This window comes from Artibeus jamaicensis, unplaced genomic scaffold (assembly GCF_021234435.1).
Source record: "Artibeus jamaicensis isolate MK-2021 breed Jamaican fruit bat unplaced genomic scaffold, CSHL_Jam_final contig_388, whole genome shotgun sequence".
In the NCBI taxonomy this organism is placed as follows: Eukaryota; Metazoa; Chordata; class Mammalia; order Chiroptera; family Phyllostomidae; genus Artibeus; species Artibeus jamaicensis.
Window position 1 is genome coordinate 2,366,097 of NW_026521813.1, and position 13,916 is coordinate 2,380,012.

Sequence of the window (13,916 nt, forward strand, 5' to 3'; positions counted from 1 at the left end):
ACATAAAGTAATTTCTTTAAAGATTGTTGTCCATCTTCCTCCTAACCATGAACATTTCAAATGTAAAAACAAAATGAAACAAAAATAAAAACAAAATTGATGCTGTTAGGTTAGGTTAGGGTTAAATTAGCAGGGAGGACGAGGCAGGCACCAGACTGTCTCAGCAAGGGAGATAAAAAAGTAAAAAAAAAAAAAAAAAAGTAAAAGTACAACCCGCCCGTGTATGACCTTGTCTTTGCATGGCCTTGTCTTTGCAGAAAAGTATCCATTGTAGTAAGCAGAGATGTGTGTGTGTCCTCTCAAAATAGCCAATTGCTAACAGCTACGTCTGTTTCTGTATTTGCTTGCTTGCTCACCCCAATAAAAACCCCAGGCTGCAAGCGCCAGGCGCGACTCTCATCTGCAGCCATTTTGGCACCGTGTCTCCGGAGGCACCCTAAGAGTTCGCCCCTGCGCAGGTAAAACTTTGAAACTTTGGCCAATAAAACACCTCTGACTACCCAGCAGTCTCCGACCCTTCTTGCTCGCAAGGACGGGATGTAACAATGCCACTTGCTGATAGCAAGTATATTATTTGCTTTCAGTAAAAAATAAATGTATTTTTCTCAGCTATTCTCTAACTTAAGTTATAATATTTACACATTCCAGTTTTCAATTGTCAAGCCATTATCTTATCAATTCCAAAGCAAATATTAGCTTAAAATTTCATTGTCTTAATTTGCTCATTGATAATATTGAACTAGTTACTACTTATTTCTACTCTGCAATATTTTTATTTTTTAAATCTATGTATCACAGGAATAAGAATTATAAAAACTACACTTCTCAGACTCTTTTTCAGCAGGTATATGGTTTGTTTATTTATTTTTAAAATTGTTTTATTGTTGCTCAGGTACAATTGTCTGCATTTACCCCTCACCACTCTACCCCAACCCCAGCCATACCCACCTCCCTCCTCTGCTTCCAACCCCCCTTTGGTTTTGTCCACTAGTCCCTTATAGTTGTTCCTGAAGACCCTTCCTCCCTTTCCCCCCATTTTCCCCACACACCTCCCCTCTGGTTACCATCAGATTGTTCTTAATTTCAGTGTCTCTGACAGCATGGATGGAACTGGAGAGCATGATGCTAAGGTATATGGTTTAGATTCCATTAATGAAGGGTACTTTCTTAAGGTGGGAAAGGTAACAACAGGAAAGAATGAAGCAACTACTGTAGCGTTGCCAGCTATGTGCATTTTGCCAGAAGGCAGACAAGAGGTTGAGACACTGGCTTTCAGATATCCTCCTGTAAACTGGCTGCTTGAATGCATTAGGCAGCTGAGATCATTGGCAGGTATCTGTGCTTCTCTGGTACCTGGGTGGCTAGAAAGTCAGTGGCTCTTTACCCTAACTTTCATTTCCTGTGAACTTTCAAATTCTAATTTCCTGTGTTAAATTTCTTCCTGTTGGAAATACCTGGGATGTATTTTATTTCTCTGAAAACTCTAATTAGTAAATAGTAAAGTCCTTTTAAAAATTAAAGATTTAGTCTATTTTATCTTATGTCACTATAGATATTGTTGAAATCATCCTATTTATAAAGTATTTGGATTGATTACTCAATTTTAATAATTTTTCCTTCATTCCTCACTCAACCATCTGCAAACTATGCTTGTCAGACCACTATGGCCAGATACATTACATAGACATTGTCTACAGCTACACTTGAATTGCAATGTCAGGGTTGTATGGTTGCAACACATACTGCACAGCACTCAAAACTGAGTAATATACTGTCAGGACTTTTACAGAAAAGAAGTGTGCTGACCACTATTCTAAACCCATCAGTTTTTGTTGATATGTTGTACATCTCTGTATAGTTGTATCTGATTGCTGTTATTGTGACACTGTTTTGACAAATTTAATAGACAAACCCTTCTTCCCTAAAAGTCACAGAAACTTGTAATGGTACATATCAGGAATGGAGAATTATAGCCCAGGAGCAAGGAGGCTTTGAAAGCATATTTTGAGGGAAAAGGCCTAATATGTGTAATGATGATATAGCTAAGATTTGTTGAGTGCTTCAGAAGGGCCAGGCATGTGCTAGGGCACAGTGTAAGCATTAGGCCATGTAATCCTTACTTCACTCTGACATAGTTAATATTTAACTAAGGAAATGAGAAAAAAGAATAATTGTTTCCCAAGGTCACAAAAAAACTACTTAGTAACTGACATTGGAATCAAGTCTGATAGCAAATTTTGCAGTGTGCCTATTGTAAATCATTAAGATACTTGCTATGATGAAGAATTATATTTTTATGTTTTTTACACAACTATACGATATTTTATATTTTTTCACCCTGAGGCAAAATTTAATTACTCATCACCACCAGTCATACTGCTGACATCACTTAAATTCCCTGTGTAGTAACAGTGTCTCAAACCCATGCTTTTGTAACATTTATAAAAATGAAGTTTTGGTATGATCCCATAAAGCAGCTGGAAAGTATATTTTCTATCCTGTCAGGGACTTGGCTAAATAGATGTTTTCTCTAACTACACTCTACTCACACATTCATAGGCTGACAGTGTTGGATGAGTGCATGTATCTAATTAGAGAAGTGCCACCAATTCGGGAGAATGAGTCAGGGCTTTATGTCAAACATTGGCTATATGTGGTGGACACTCGAGGTGCAATTTTCCATCCTGATAGAAACTTAACATCTTTTCCTTGAAATAGAAAGAGTGATTTCTACACATGGCACCTGAGATCATTTGAAATGAAATTCAGAAAAATCAGAGAATAATTGGCTGCCTTAACTTCTTGGCTGAAAAATACTGCCTTTTCAGGATTTAGATTTTCCTCTTGGGGACATATTGTTAGGTTTTGGAGGAGACTGGATAACATCAAATTAGAGTGATACCATAGGTTTAGAATATTTTCGTGGGCATGCGAGCTTATTTGGTTTTATTATCACCTTCTCAGTACTTGAGGGCATTAATGATGCACCCTGAAAATAGGTAAATGAAACATCAACTCGGTGAACTCCAAGATGGTTATCCTATATTAAACACATATCAGCACACGCATTTCAAAGAAATGTTGCTATTTATATCAGCTAATTTTTGAACAATTAGTAATGAATGAATAAGTAAATGATATGACTATAGCTAAATTAAAAAAACTGTTGAGACAGGAAACCATTAGTAAATAAAATATTGATAATAGAACTAATTCCAGGCAATGAAATAACTTATTCTCTGGAAGTATCTTGGTCATTTTTACTGAAACTAGTAAAGATACCTGTGATGTCCTCAGAAAGGAGACAATTGGAGCAGATCATTTAAATTATAAAAGTTTTTTTGTCACTTGGTAACATTATTTTTAGGAGAATTAGTTTTGTGCTTATGAAAGTGACAGATTTTTTTCATTTAGTAAAATTATCACATTGCTTATATCAAGGGCCATAGGCTCTAACCTCATTTGTATAGCAGTTGGAACACTGGGACAGTTAGTGATTTGAAACTGCTACATTATTCTACCCACTAATTACTCTAAGCTGCCATATATAAGATTCTTTCAACTCCTGTTGAGCAGATGTACACTTGATTTGCTCTTATTAGAATCATGCACATCATAGGAAAAACGTCAAAATTCCCAAAGTTTCATTTGATTAGATAGAAAGTCATTCATCTTAATTATTTCTGACACCTTCTGCATTTTGCTATGAGTATCTCAAGAGAAAAGAGATAGCTCATCTCCTTTAAGAGCAGTTTATTGAGAGTGACATGCTATTGTCATTATTTAAGAACCTTAAAAGCCTACTTAAAATCTAGGAAAATTGGAAAACATAGTTTCAATGAAATTCATCTGTGCAAGGCAAAACACCACGCCAAATATTAGTAGCTAATAAATGTTTTAAGTGGATATAAAACATAAAATTGTATTCAACAACTATTTTTCTTAAGTACATGTGAAATATAACATGCAAATTGTCAAGTTAAAAATAGGAAAATGTTCTCAAATAATCATGTTTAAATATGAGATAATTGTATGCGCATTATTATGGTTAAGCCATGACATCCATTAATCTTGGAGTTGGGAAATGTTTAGTTGCCTCACATGATGTTCTAAGCATTCATCAGTTTGAAATGACACAGTTATTAGGATGGCACATGATTAGGCAGAGTTACAATCACAGTTGTTTTTCAAGGGTCTCTGTCAATGGGAATATAGAGCAGAGCATGATTAATAGAAGGCAATTGTGAACACACCAGGGATTAGAATTTTCATCAGTGACTGGGAGAGGTTAAGTTTACAAATCACCTGAAGATGTGTAAAAAAGGCCAAAGAAAATATGAAAATGATTACTGAAAACTTGAACAGTGATCTGAAGCAATTGGGACAGGGAGAATAAATAATAAATACAGGTTAGATACTGTACCTGAGTCAAACAAAAATATCAGAAATAAAAGCTGGATGAAAGGTCAGTTGTATTTTACACTATATATATGGTTTTGTAAATAGAGCAAGGCATAAATACACAAGTGTATTAGCATGCAGAGAAGGAAGTTCTGAGGAATAACTTTGAGTTACTACTGATTTCTATACATGAAATCTAACTGCCTTATATCCATTCCTCTTCTTCTTTCTACCTGATTTATATGCTCTCACCAGGAATAATTGTCCCAGATACTCTCCATCTTACTATAGGCTGCTTTTGAAGCTTACTAATATATCTTGATCACTACATGAATGCCAAATACCTTATTCATATTTTTTGTTCTATATTAGAACTCCTCATCCTAACTTTCAAAGATTTCCTAACTGTGACTGCACAAAATTAGCTAACTGTACCACCTACCAGCGCTCCAACAAATATGTGCCGATCAACCTACATGTACTTCTCTCCTGCCCTTTCTCACTGTTGAAATTGTATCTCTTTTTTCCCCCTCCAAACCACATAGAAATGTGATGGCTTGGCTTCATTCAGTATTAATATTTCCCACCTCTCAAGGATAAGTTTGGCTCTTGTTTACTTAAGAATACCACATCAATTAATATAGGCCATATGAGAACCATAGACTTATAGAATACAGTAAAACTTCCAAATTTTAAAACAAAGGTCAAGACAAAAATTTGGGCTAGATATTGTTTCATAATAATATAGATGGGAAAATATACTTTTAGGGTTAATGGTATCCTCTGTTGCCTTCTTTCATTCTGCCATTTTTTACTGACTAAATGTTACCCCAAGGTTAAGAACACATGAGAGACATTTTAAAATTCATGAAGTTGAAGAAGGAGACATAGGTAGACATGCTTTGCCTCTTTGGGCAACCACAGAAAGAGTTACAACTATATTTCAAAACAGATAGCACCCAGAACCATTGGAAAACTGAGCTTTATGGAAATCTGTCAACCAAGGATTTAAAGAAGCTATATTCATCCAGATGGGCAGGAGGGGCAAAGTTCCAGAGAAGAGTGTAGAGTTATGGAGACACAGTGTGGCACTGAGAGGTCGTGGTGGCATAACGGACAGTCCCACATCCTTAACAGCAGCAAGAACAAAGCAGAGAGTTACTTACAAAGGAGTTCCCATAAAACTATCAGGTAATTTCTCAAAAGAAACTTTTCAGACAAGAAGGGATTGTCGAGAAGTATTCAAAGTGATGAAAAGCAAGGATCAACAACCTAGATTACTCTATCCAGCACAGCTATCATTTAGAGTGGTTCCCAGGCAAGGAAAAGCTTAAGGAGTTCATCATTACCCACCCATTATTACATGAAATGTTAATGGGACTTATTTAAGAAAATGAAGAAGATCAAAACTATGAACATTAAAATGGCAACAAATTTACCAACAACTGAATCTCCTGGCTGGTGTAGCTCAGTGGATTGCGCGTGGGTATGCAAACCAAAGGATTGTGGTTCCACTCCCAGTCAGGGCACATGCCTGGGTTGCAGGCCAGTTCCCAGTGGGGGACACATGAGAAGCAATCACACATTGACTTTCTCCTTCCCTTCCCCTCTCTCTGAAAATAAATAAATAAAATATTTTAAAAAAAGGAAATAGAATAAACAGCCCTGGCTGGTTTGGCTCAAAAAAAAAAAAAAAGAAACATAATTCATAGGCACAAAATAGACAACAGAATATTTAAGAATAGTATAGGAAATGGGGAAGCTGAAGAACTTATATACATGACCCATGGACATGAACTGAGGGTGGGGGGTTCCTGGAGGTGGGTACCAGAAGGAAGAGGACAAAGGGAAAAAATTAGGGCAACTGTTATTGCATAATCAATAAAATCTATTTAAAAATAGGTTAAATCTATTTAAAAATAGGTTTTCCATTAAAAAATGAAAGTCATGAAATTCATGGCTTTTGTAGCATAATAGTTTCAAGATGATTCAAAGCACAACATATTTAAATAAAAGTGGTAAAATGTTATTTTTTAACTCAAAGTATCTTTAATCAGGAAAGTGCCACAAATAGGATATCTAGAAAAAAGCATAATCAAATTACTAATAAACATACTCTACAACTCAAAACTAAAAGAACAGTATTTTGAGTAGCATGCTCTAAATTGAAACAATAAACTGTGACACAAGATTCTGTTTTGTAAATCTACCTTTTATTTAATTTTTAATTGGAGTTTGCATTTAATACTATTTTTTATTAGTTTCAGATGCACATCAAAGTGGTTAGAAAATCATGTATTTTCCAGTGTAGTCTTCTGCTGGTTCAAGTACTTACCTGGCCACATACATAGTCATCACAAAATTATTGACTATATTCCCTATGCTGTAATCTGGAAACATTATTTATTTATTGAGAGAATACCTTCCTCCCTATACCAGTTGTCAAACCACATGTATTCAGTGAAATATCATGGATATTTACAGATACCTAAGATGTGAAAGTGGTTTTTTAATGTGTTCTCAGAGATTCCACATATTACAGATGCTCTTTTTTGCCTTTACTTCCACATCGTGGGAGAATTATTAGTAAAGATTTATGGCCTTGAAGAAAAAAATCACAGCCTCACTAAGAAACTATAGAGGAGAGGCCTAACCCTCACAATCCATTAAATCAAGCCATTCTTTCTCAGGCCAAACACCTTACTATAAACTGCATCCTCACTGCTCTTTCCTGGAAAGAACACTTGTTCTCTATCACTAACAAGAGCCTCCTCACCATTTATAGTGCTGAAGTCTCTGCCCCCAATTCTAGCATTCATGTCTCTAGGCATTACTAACCTGGTTTCTTTAGCCTTTTCTCCTATGTCTCATTCCTCTAGTTGTTAATCATCTATATTATTCTCCTTTCCAAATACTCTTTATCATGACTCTGTTAGGGATGTCAAATGAAAACCACTATGCTAATAAATATTTGACCAGAACTGGAGTTAAGAAGAAAATGTCTTTAGTTATTTATACAGACACTGCTTGCCTGACATCTCTTTATCTAGGGATTAAGGAGTGTATAACTTGGAATTCTTGAAGTTTGGCCTTAAACTAGAGTTGTAACTATAATAAGGGCTGGAATGGTGAAATGATTCAGACTATGTAGGCTTTAGTGCATTGCAAATAAAACCCAGAGAAAGCAAAGGCCAACACAATGACCTACAGACAGAACCAGGAGTAAAATGAGAGATTGTGTTAAACAGCAAGAATCAGGAGGAGAGTAGCATGCAATGAGAGAAAGTTTGAAGAGCAAACAACGAGTTCCTTCATGAATGGCAAGAACGAAGGCTGAGGATCTCTGGCTCATCCTTATTGGTCAACTGCCTGTTTGTGTAGGGGCAAGGCAGACTGAATCCAATGTATATTTAAGGCAGGTATTATTCCAGTTATGGCTTTAGAATATTTGGATTATTGCATACAATAACTGCCATTGTTTCATTTATTAACAATGTATTTAAACTTGATGCCCTTACAATTATTCAATATAAAACTACATAGTAAAATTTTAAACTATGTAAGGGAAATTCTCCATCTCCAAAATTTTTCTCAAAGGGTCATTTATTTTTGAGATTTTTACCAAAGTAGAGATGTTATTTTAACAATTTGAGACAAATATAATGACACTTCTTTTTTTGTAAACATGAGGTTAGTAATTGTGTTTGTTTTATACTCTATGGTTTCCCCAGTGCCTTAAGTATTGTGGCAGCTCAATAAACAAGTGATTGGTATTGTCTTCAGCTTTCTTGTCTTGGTGAGCAGTGATGCTCTATCCTCACTTGTACCAAGGTAAAAATGCAAGACTCATTGACGCCCCTATTTCCTATGCCTTATTCTTCTAATCTAGTCCTTCACCAAGTCCAGAATTGTCAACTCTTTAATCAGACTCTTCTCCCTTTCTTACATGTTTGATTTATTTTGTGCTCTTTAGCTATTTAACTGATCTACTGAAATTGATGTAGAGTTCCACTTCTCACTGCAGGCGATGTTCCAAAATGGTATCAGAAATCAGAGTAAAATTTCTAAAATACAAATATGATTGTGACACAGCCTAACTTCTACTGTTTTATCACATTTGAAATTTTGAGACTCCACTGTGCCAGCACATGAACTTCTAGCTATACCTCTAGCTCATTTCTCAATTTATTTTTCCTCTGGTCCTATTTTAGCACCTCTTATGCTATAACCTTATGAAAACTGCAATTGTTAAACATCATTATGCTTCTGTGCATGCTATTTTATCCTCTCAAATTCTAGCACATTTTTCCTCATTTTCTCTAACTTTTGCCATTCAGTTAAAGATCTTTATCTTTTTTTCTCAGCAGCAGTAAACTCTGCTGACCACACATCTAAGCTTACTTTGTTTTAATTTGAATATCCAGATATTTACATTCTCTGGCATTTTCTAATACTCCAATAATAGCTCTTCTGAGCATCCTTTTGTGTTTCCACCAATTCTGATACTTTATGAAAATACTAAATGCTGCTAGATGTCAGGGCCTGGATCTGAGCCCTGATTTCACTTAACTCAGCATTTCCTTTGGGACAGAAGTGTGGCTTCAATGTTTTTTCCTCTATCTCTCCACTGAGATGTCACCAAATTATATGTGCCACTCATCCTCTTGAGCTGTAGAGGTATTCATTTAACTTTATACATATTCTTGGATAGCTCTCATGCACCTTAAACAGAATACATTTAAACTTGTGCTCACTTAACTTGTTTTCCAGCAACAACATCCTCTCTGTATCTTACCCTCTCACCTAGAATTTCAATATCACATTCCCCAGAGCCAAAGTAAGTTTTAAAAATATATCTAGCCCTGGCTCACTCACTCCTGCGAACCAGAGTATCGCGGTTCGATTCCCATCAGGCACACGCCCAGTCCCGCAGGGGCATGAGAGGCAACCACACATTGATGTTTCTCTCCCACTCTTTCTCCTTCCCTTCCCCTCTCTCGAAAAATAAATAAAGAAAATATTTTAAAAAAATTTAAAAAATATATATATCTATTATCCCCTTATAATACATATATTTTTAAAACTTACTTTGGCTCTGGGGAATGTGGTATTGAAATTCTAGGTGAGAAGGTAAGATACTGATTCCTCACAGTTATTAACAACCACACCTAAAACAAAAGCAAACTAAGCAGACCGCTAGATCAGGAGCGGAACCATAGAAATGGAGATCAAATGGAGGGTTAGCAACAGGGGAGTGGGAGGAGAAGGGGGGAGAAGGTACAGAAAATAAGTAGCATAGATGATAGGTAGAAAATAGATAGGGGGGCAAGAATAGTAGGGGAAATATAGAAGCTAAAGAACTTGAGACACATGGTCATAAACTAAAGGGGGGAATGGTGGGGGAGGGGTGTGCAGGGTGGAGGGGAATGAAGGGGGGAATAGAACAACTGTAATGGCACAATCAGTAAAATATGTATAAGAATATATGTATTATCATGTCACTTCACTTCTTAAATCCTTTTTATGTCTTTCCACTTAGGTTACAAGGAAAATATAACACCTGCTTCTAACATTTCACCACCCAGATACTTCCTTGTTGCTTATTTCCCCCTCTCCCCATGTAGAACTACTTTCATTTCCTTCATGATAACCACAACACTGATTTTTGCTCTTTAAACCAGTGCTGAATTTTAAAAAAACTCAGTTGATTTTCATTTGCTCTTTACCTCCTCTTTGATGTTTTCTCACATCATTTTCATTCTTTCTCACTGTGCTTCAGGCACACAGATACTTCACTAAACCAAGTTCTTGACTCTCCTGGCCTTTGCAGATGCCAGCCCCTTTGGATGGAACTCCTTCCATGACATTCCGACTCCATGCTTGTTTTTTCCACCTCAGAAATCAGGTTCAGTGTCTTGCTCTCAGAATAGTTCTTTCTGACTCTCCAAGATACAATAGGCACCCAACCCCCACACAGTCTCCTCTAGCATTCTTCTCAGTTGTTTTCCTGAGCATTTATGTGTCATTCACCTGGTTATTAACTATTTCCCAGCCTAGACTTGAAACTGCAGGAGGTCAGTTTTCATGTCCATTTTGTTTATCATATTGTACAGGCATTTCATATTGGGTCTGGCCAATAAATATTAATTGAGTAAGTGAATAAATAGAGTTTTGCAGTTCCAGATATTGATAAAAACTTAATATGTGTTAGTCCTTCTTGCATCCCTGAAAAATTATGATTCAAGCATTGCAAAGGAAATGGTTTGGTCTCTTTCTCCTGCCCATACACTGACAAGTGACACAGACCCTCAGGTCCTGGTGCCAACTCAGAGGGCCCTGGGTTTGCTCTTTATCATATACTGAGAGCAAAGTCACCAGAAAGCAAAATGGCTCCTGCTCTTTGACATGCTCAATTCTGAATAGATGGGTTGGATGTCACCAGGATTACCAGGGGACAACCAGAAGTGGACTAGGGAATGGCAGAGCTGCAATAAAGAACGCCCTTGGAGTGAGACAATTTCACAGTTCCAGCTTGGAAAATTTAAACAGAAAAAATATATTAACTCAAATACTTTCATATAAACATACTAGTGTTAGTCAGAGTAGAATCAGCTGCCCTTTTCTTTGTGCTGCTTTACTCGCTAGTAATGTAAAACTCATCTCCCACCAGATACTGTCTCCAGCTAATGCTAATGATGATCATTATTTAATGTCTCTTTAATGCTGTAAAATACCCATGGCATTATAAAAATATAGTAAGTTAAACTATTTTTAGAATTATAGTATATTAGAAATATTCTTCTATTCTGAGTCAGGAGAATGCTACTTTGTGACTTTGGACAAAAATCTCACCTTGTTTAGGCTTTAGCTTGTCCACTTAGAGAACTGGGATTCTATTGTGCTACTTACTCACAGCTTTCTATGCAGATTAATGTAATAAAACCTTAAGTTTTTAAGAATTACAGCAGGTATCAAAGATCAGCTTTCAAAACTGAATCAGTGTCAAATCAACTTTAAACTTGTATTCAATATTTGTTCTTTTTTACTATTATCTAATGCTCTGAACTTGGCTATGGATCTTTGTTGTCTCTCTGGTCCACTTTGAGCTAGAAAAGGTTCTCCCAGTTTCTGCTGTCCTGTTGTTTTTTAGCTGAAAAGACTCACTTTGTGGTAGGTAAACCCTATAGATACAAGGACATTAGGGTTATTTTTCCTGTTTTATCTTCCATATCAACTTCACAGAAACTTTTTTCCCCTGTACTATTTTCCTACTGCTGCCTCAAAAAGTATAACAAATTTAGTGGCTTAAACACACACACACACACACATTTCTTTCTCCTATAATTTTGAAGGTCTGAAGTAAAAAATGGGTCATAATAGCTTCATTCTTTTTGGAGTCTTAGGAGGAGGGTTTGTTTTTCTTGATTTTTTGTTTATATTAATCACCCATGGGGTTTAAATTTCTGGCCCCCTTTTCTATCTTTAAAGCTCAGAGCATAACAACTTTAACTCACTCATTCTCTTTTTCTTGGATGTCTGCTTATGTTATTGTATAGCCTCTTTTGATTCTAATTACCATCCTCCTGATCCCCTTTTATAAGGGACTCTAGTGGTTATATTGGGCCCATCAGATAATCCCAAATAACCTCCCAATTACAAAACTCACATCTGATACGTCTTTTGCAATGTTAAGTAACATATGCACAGGTCCTAGAGATTAGGAGACATTAGGACGTGGGAGAGACCATTATCCAGTTTACAACATTCTTCTTTTGTTTTTGTTTTTTTGTTTTCCAAATAACCAAACTGGTAAAGAATGTATCTGCCCATATGTATCAACTCAAAGCTAATCTAATCCAGAATCCTTATTATTTCCTCTCTTGTTGATACAGTCCAGTTGCTTCTCTCATTATCTCACTGCTCTTTGTCATCTGTAGGGCACACAGAACTCTATGTACTCACAGCGCACTTCTCTGTGTCTCATAGCCCAGTTTCCCAACAGCCACACCATGCACAGCACTATCAATAGCCTCTGTAGTTGAAGGTCACTATTCACTGAAGTCTGGAATGCGGCTGATATTGTGTGCTATTACTTACTATAGCTCCAAGGATATTGGTGGCAAACTTCCATTTGGTCCAAATATATCTCAATGATAATTAGAAAGATTCTTTAAGAAGAGACACTTGAACACAAAATAATTTCTTAATTTCATGCTGGACTGTACACAAAATACATTCCTGATCTAAGCACATATGCCTTAGATTGGGATGTTACTAGTGATTTTCCCCTTTACTTCACTGAAAACCTACTTAAATTTTATCCCAGTATGATTGGGACTTTTTTATGTTCTGTTACTGTATTATTTTTATTTTTAAAATATATACATTATAAAATGTATTCTTGAAATATATTCTTTTACCTCAGATTTTCTATATTGCTTTGCTTAAGACCAGTTTTGGCTCCAGACCACTTTGTGTTGAGCACAGTGCTAGAATCTGGATTCTCAGTGGTTTGTAAATGAATCATGTCCATCAATATTCTGGAGGTTATATTGTAGTAAAGAAGAACAGCAAATAAATAATCACATATATTGATAAGGTGTGTGTATAATGAGTTACCATTCCTACCAAAAGTAAAATATTTGAGGTCATGGAATAGATCTATTGTTTTGGAGATTTCCCAAGAACACTGTATACCCCAAAGCATGCAGTGATGAATGAAGGAAGACATTGTCTACAAAACCATTGGTCAGGTGTATATACTTTTTGAGAAAACAATACATTCTTCAATAATCTACAGTATGTAAGAACTAGACATTCTCATGTTAGTGTGTCCCAGAGTTTTAGGACTTAGTAAATTTAACTTTTTTTTTTTAACTAAAGCTCTCTGAATCTTTTCTCTGAAACTAATTTCTTCAGAAAAGAAAGTTTTCATGATTGCCCTTGTTATCAACCTTCTAGTTTACAACAAAATAGAACTTTTAAATACAATTCAAATGAGTGTATGAATGTGAAAATTGGAGAGCTTTGGAGCCACGTGGTTTATAAAGAATAGGTTATACAAATGAAGGTTTTTAGATGACAAAGATATAGTAGCACGCTACGGAACCACCACAATCTGGGAGAAAGCTAGCTTCTCTTTCTTAAGTTTTATTCCCAAAATTAACTCAGCACTTTGCTGCTTAATTGAGCTCAAGAATACATAATCTAATACTGGACCACAGATTTTGTGACAGGAAACACATCATAATGCCTAACTTACAATTCAAATTATAAACTACCCTGTTATCCCAGATTCCTTTCCCATGTGGCGAGTCATCTAATTTATAACAAAAAACAATGACAATTAATCTTCTAATTTTATCTGTGCAGCTTAACAATATTATAGAACATGTAAGTGTTTTCTCTCAGTGCTAAATTCAAAATCAATATAAATCAGATGAGTTTGAATTACAACAATTTTGGAATAGAAAAAAATAAAGCTTGTATTTCCCTTGTACATATTGTGACAAGGA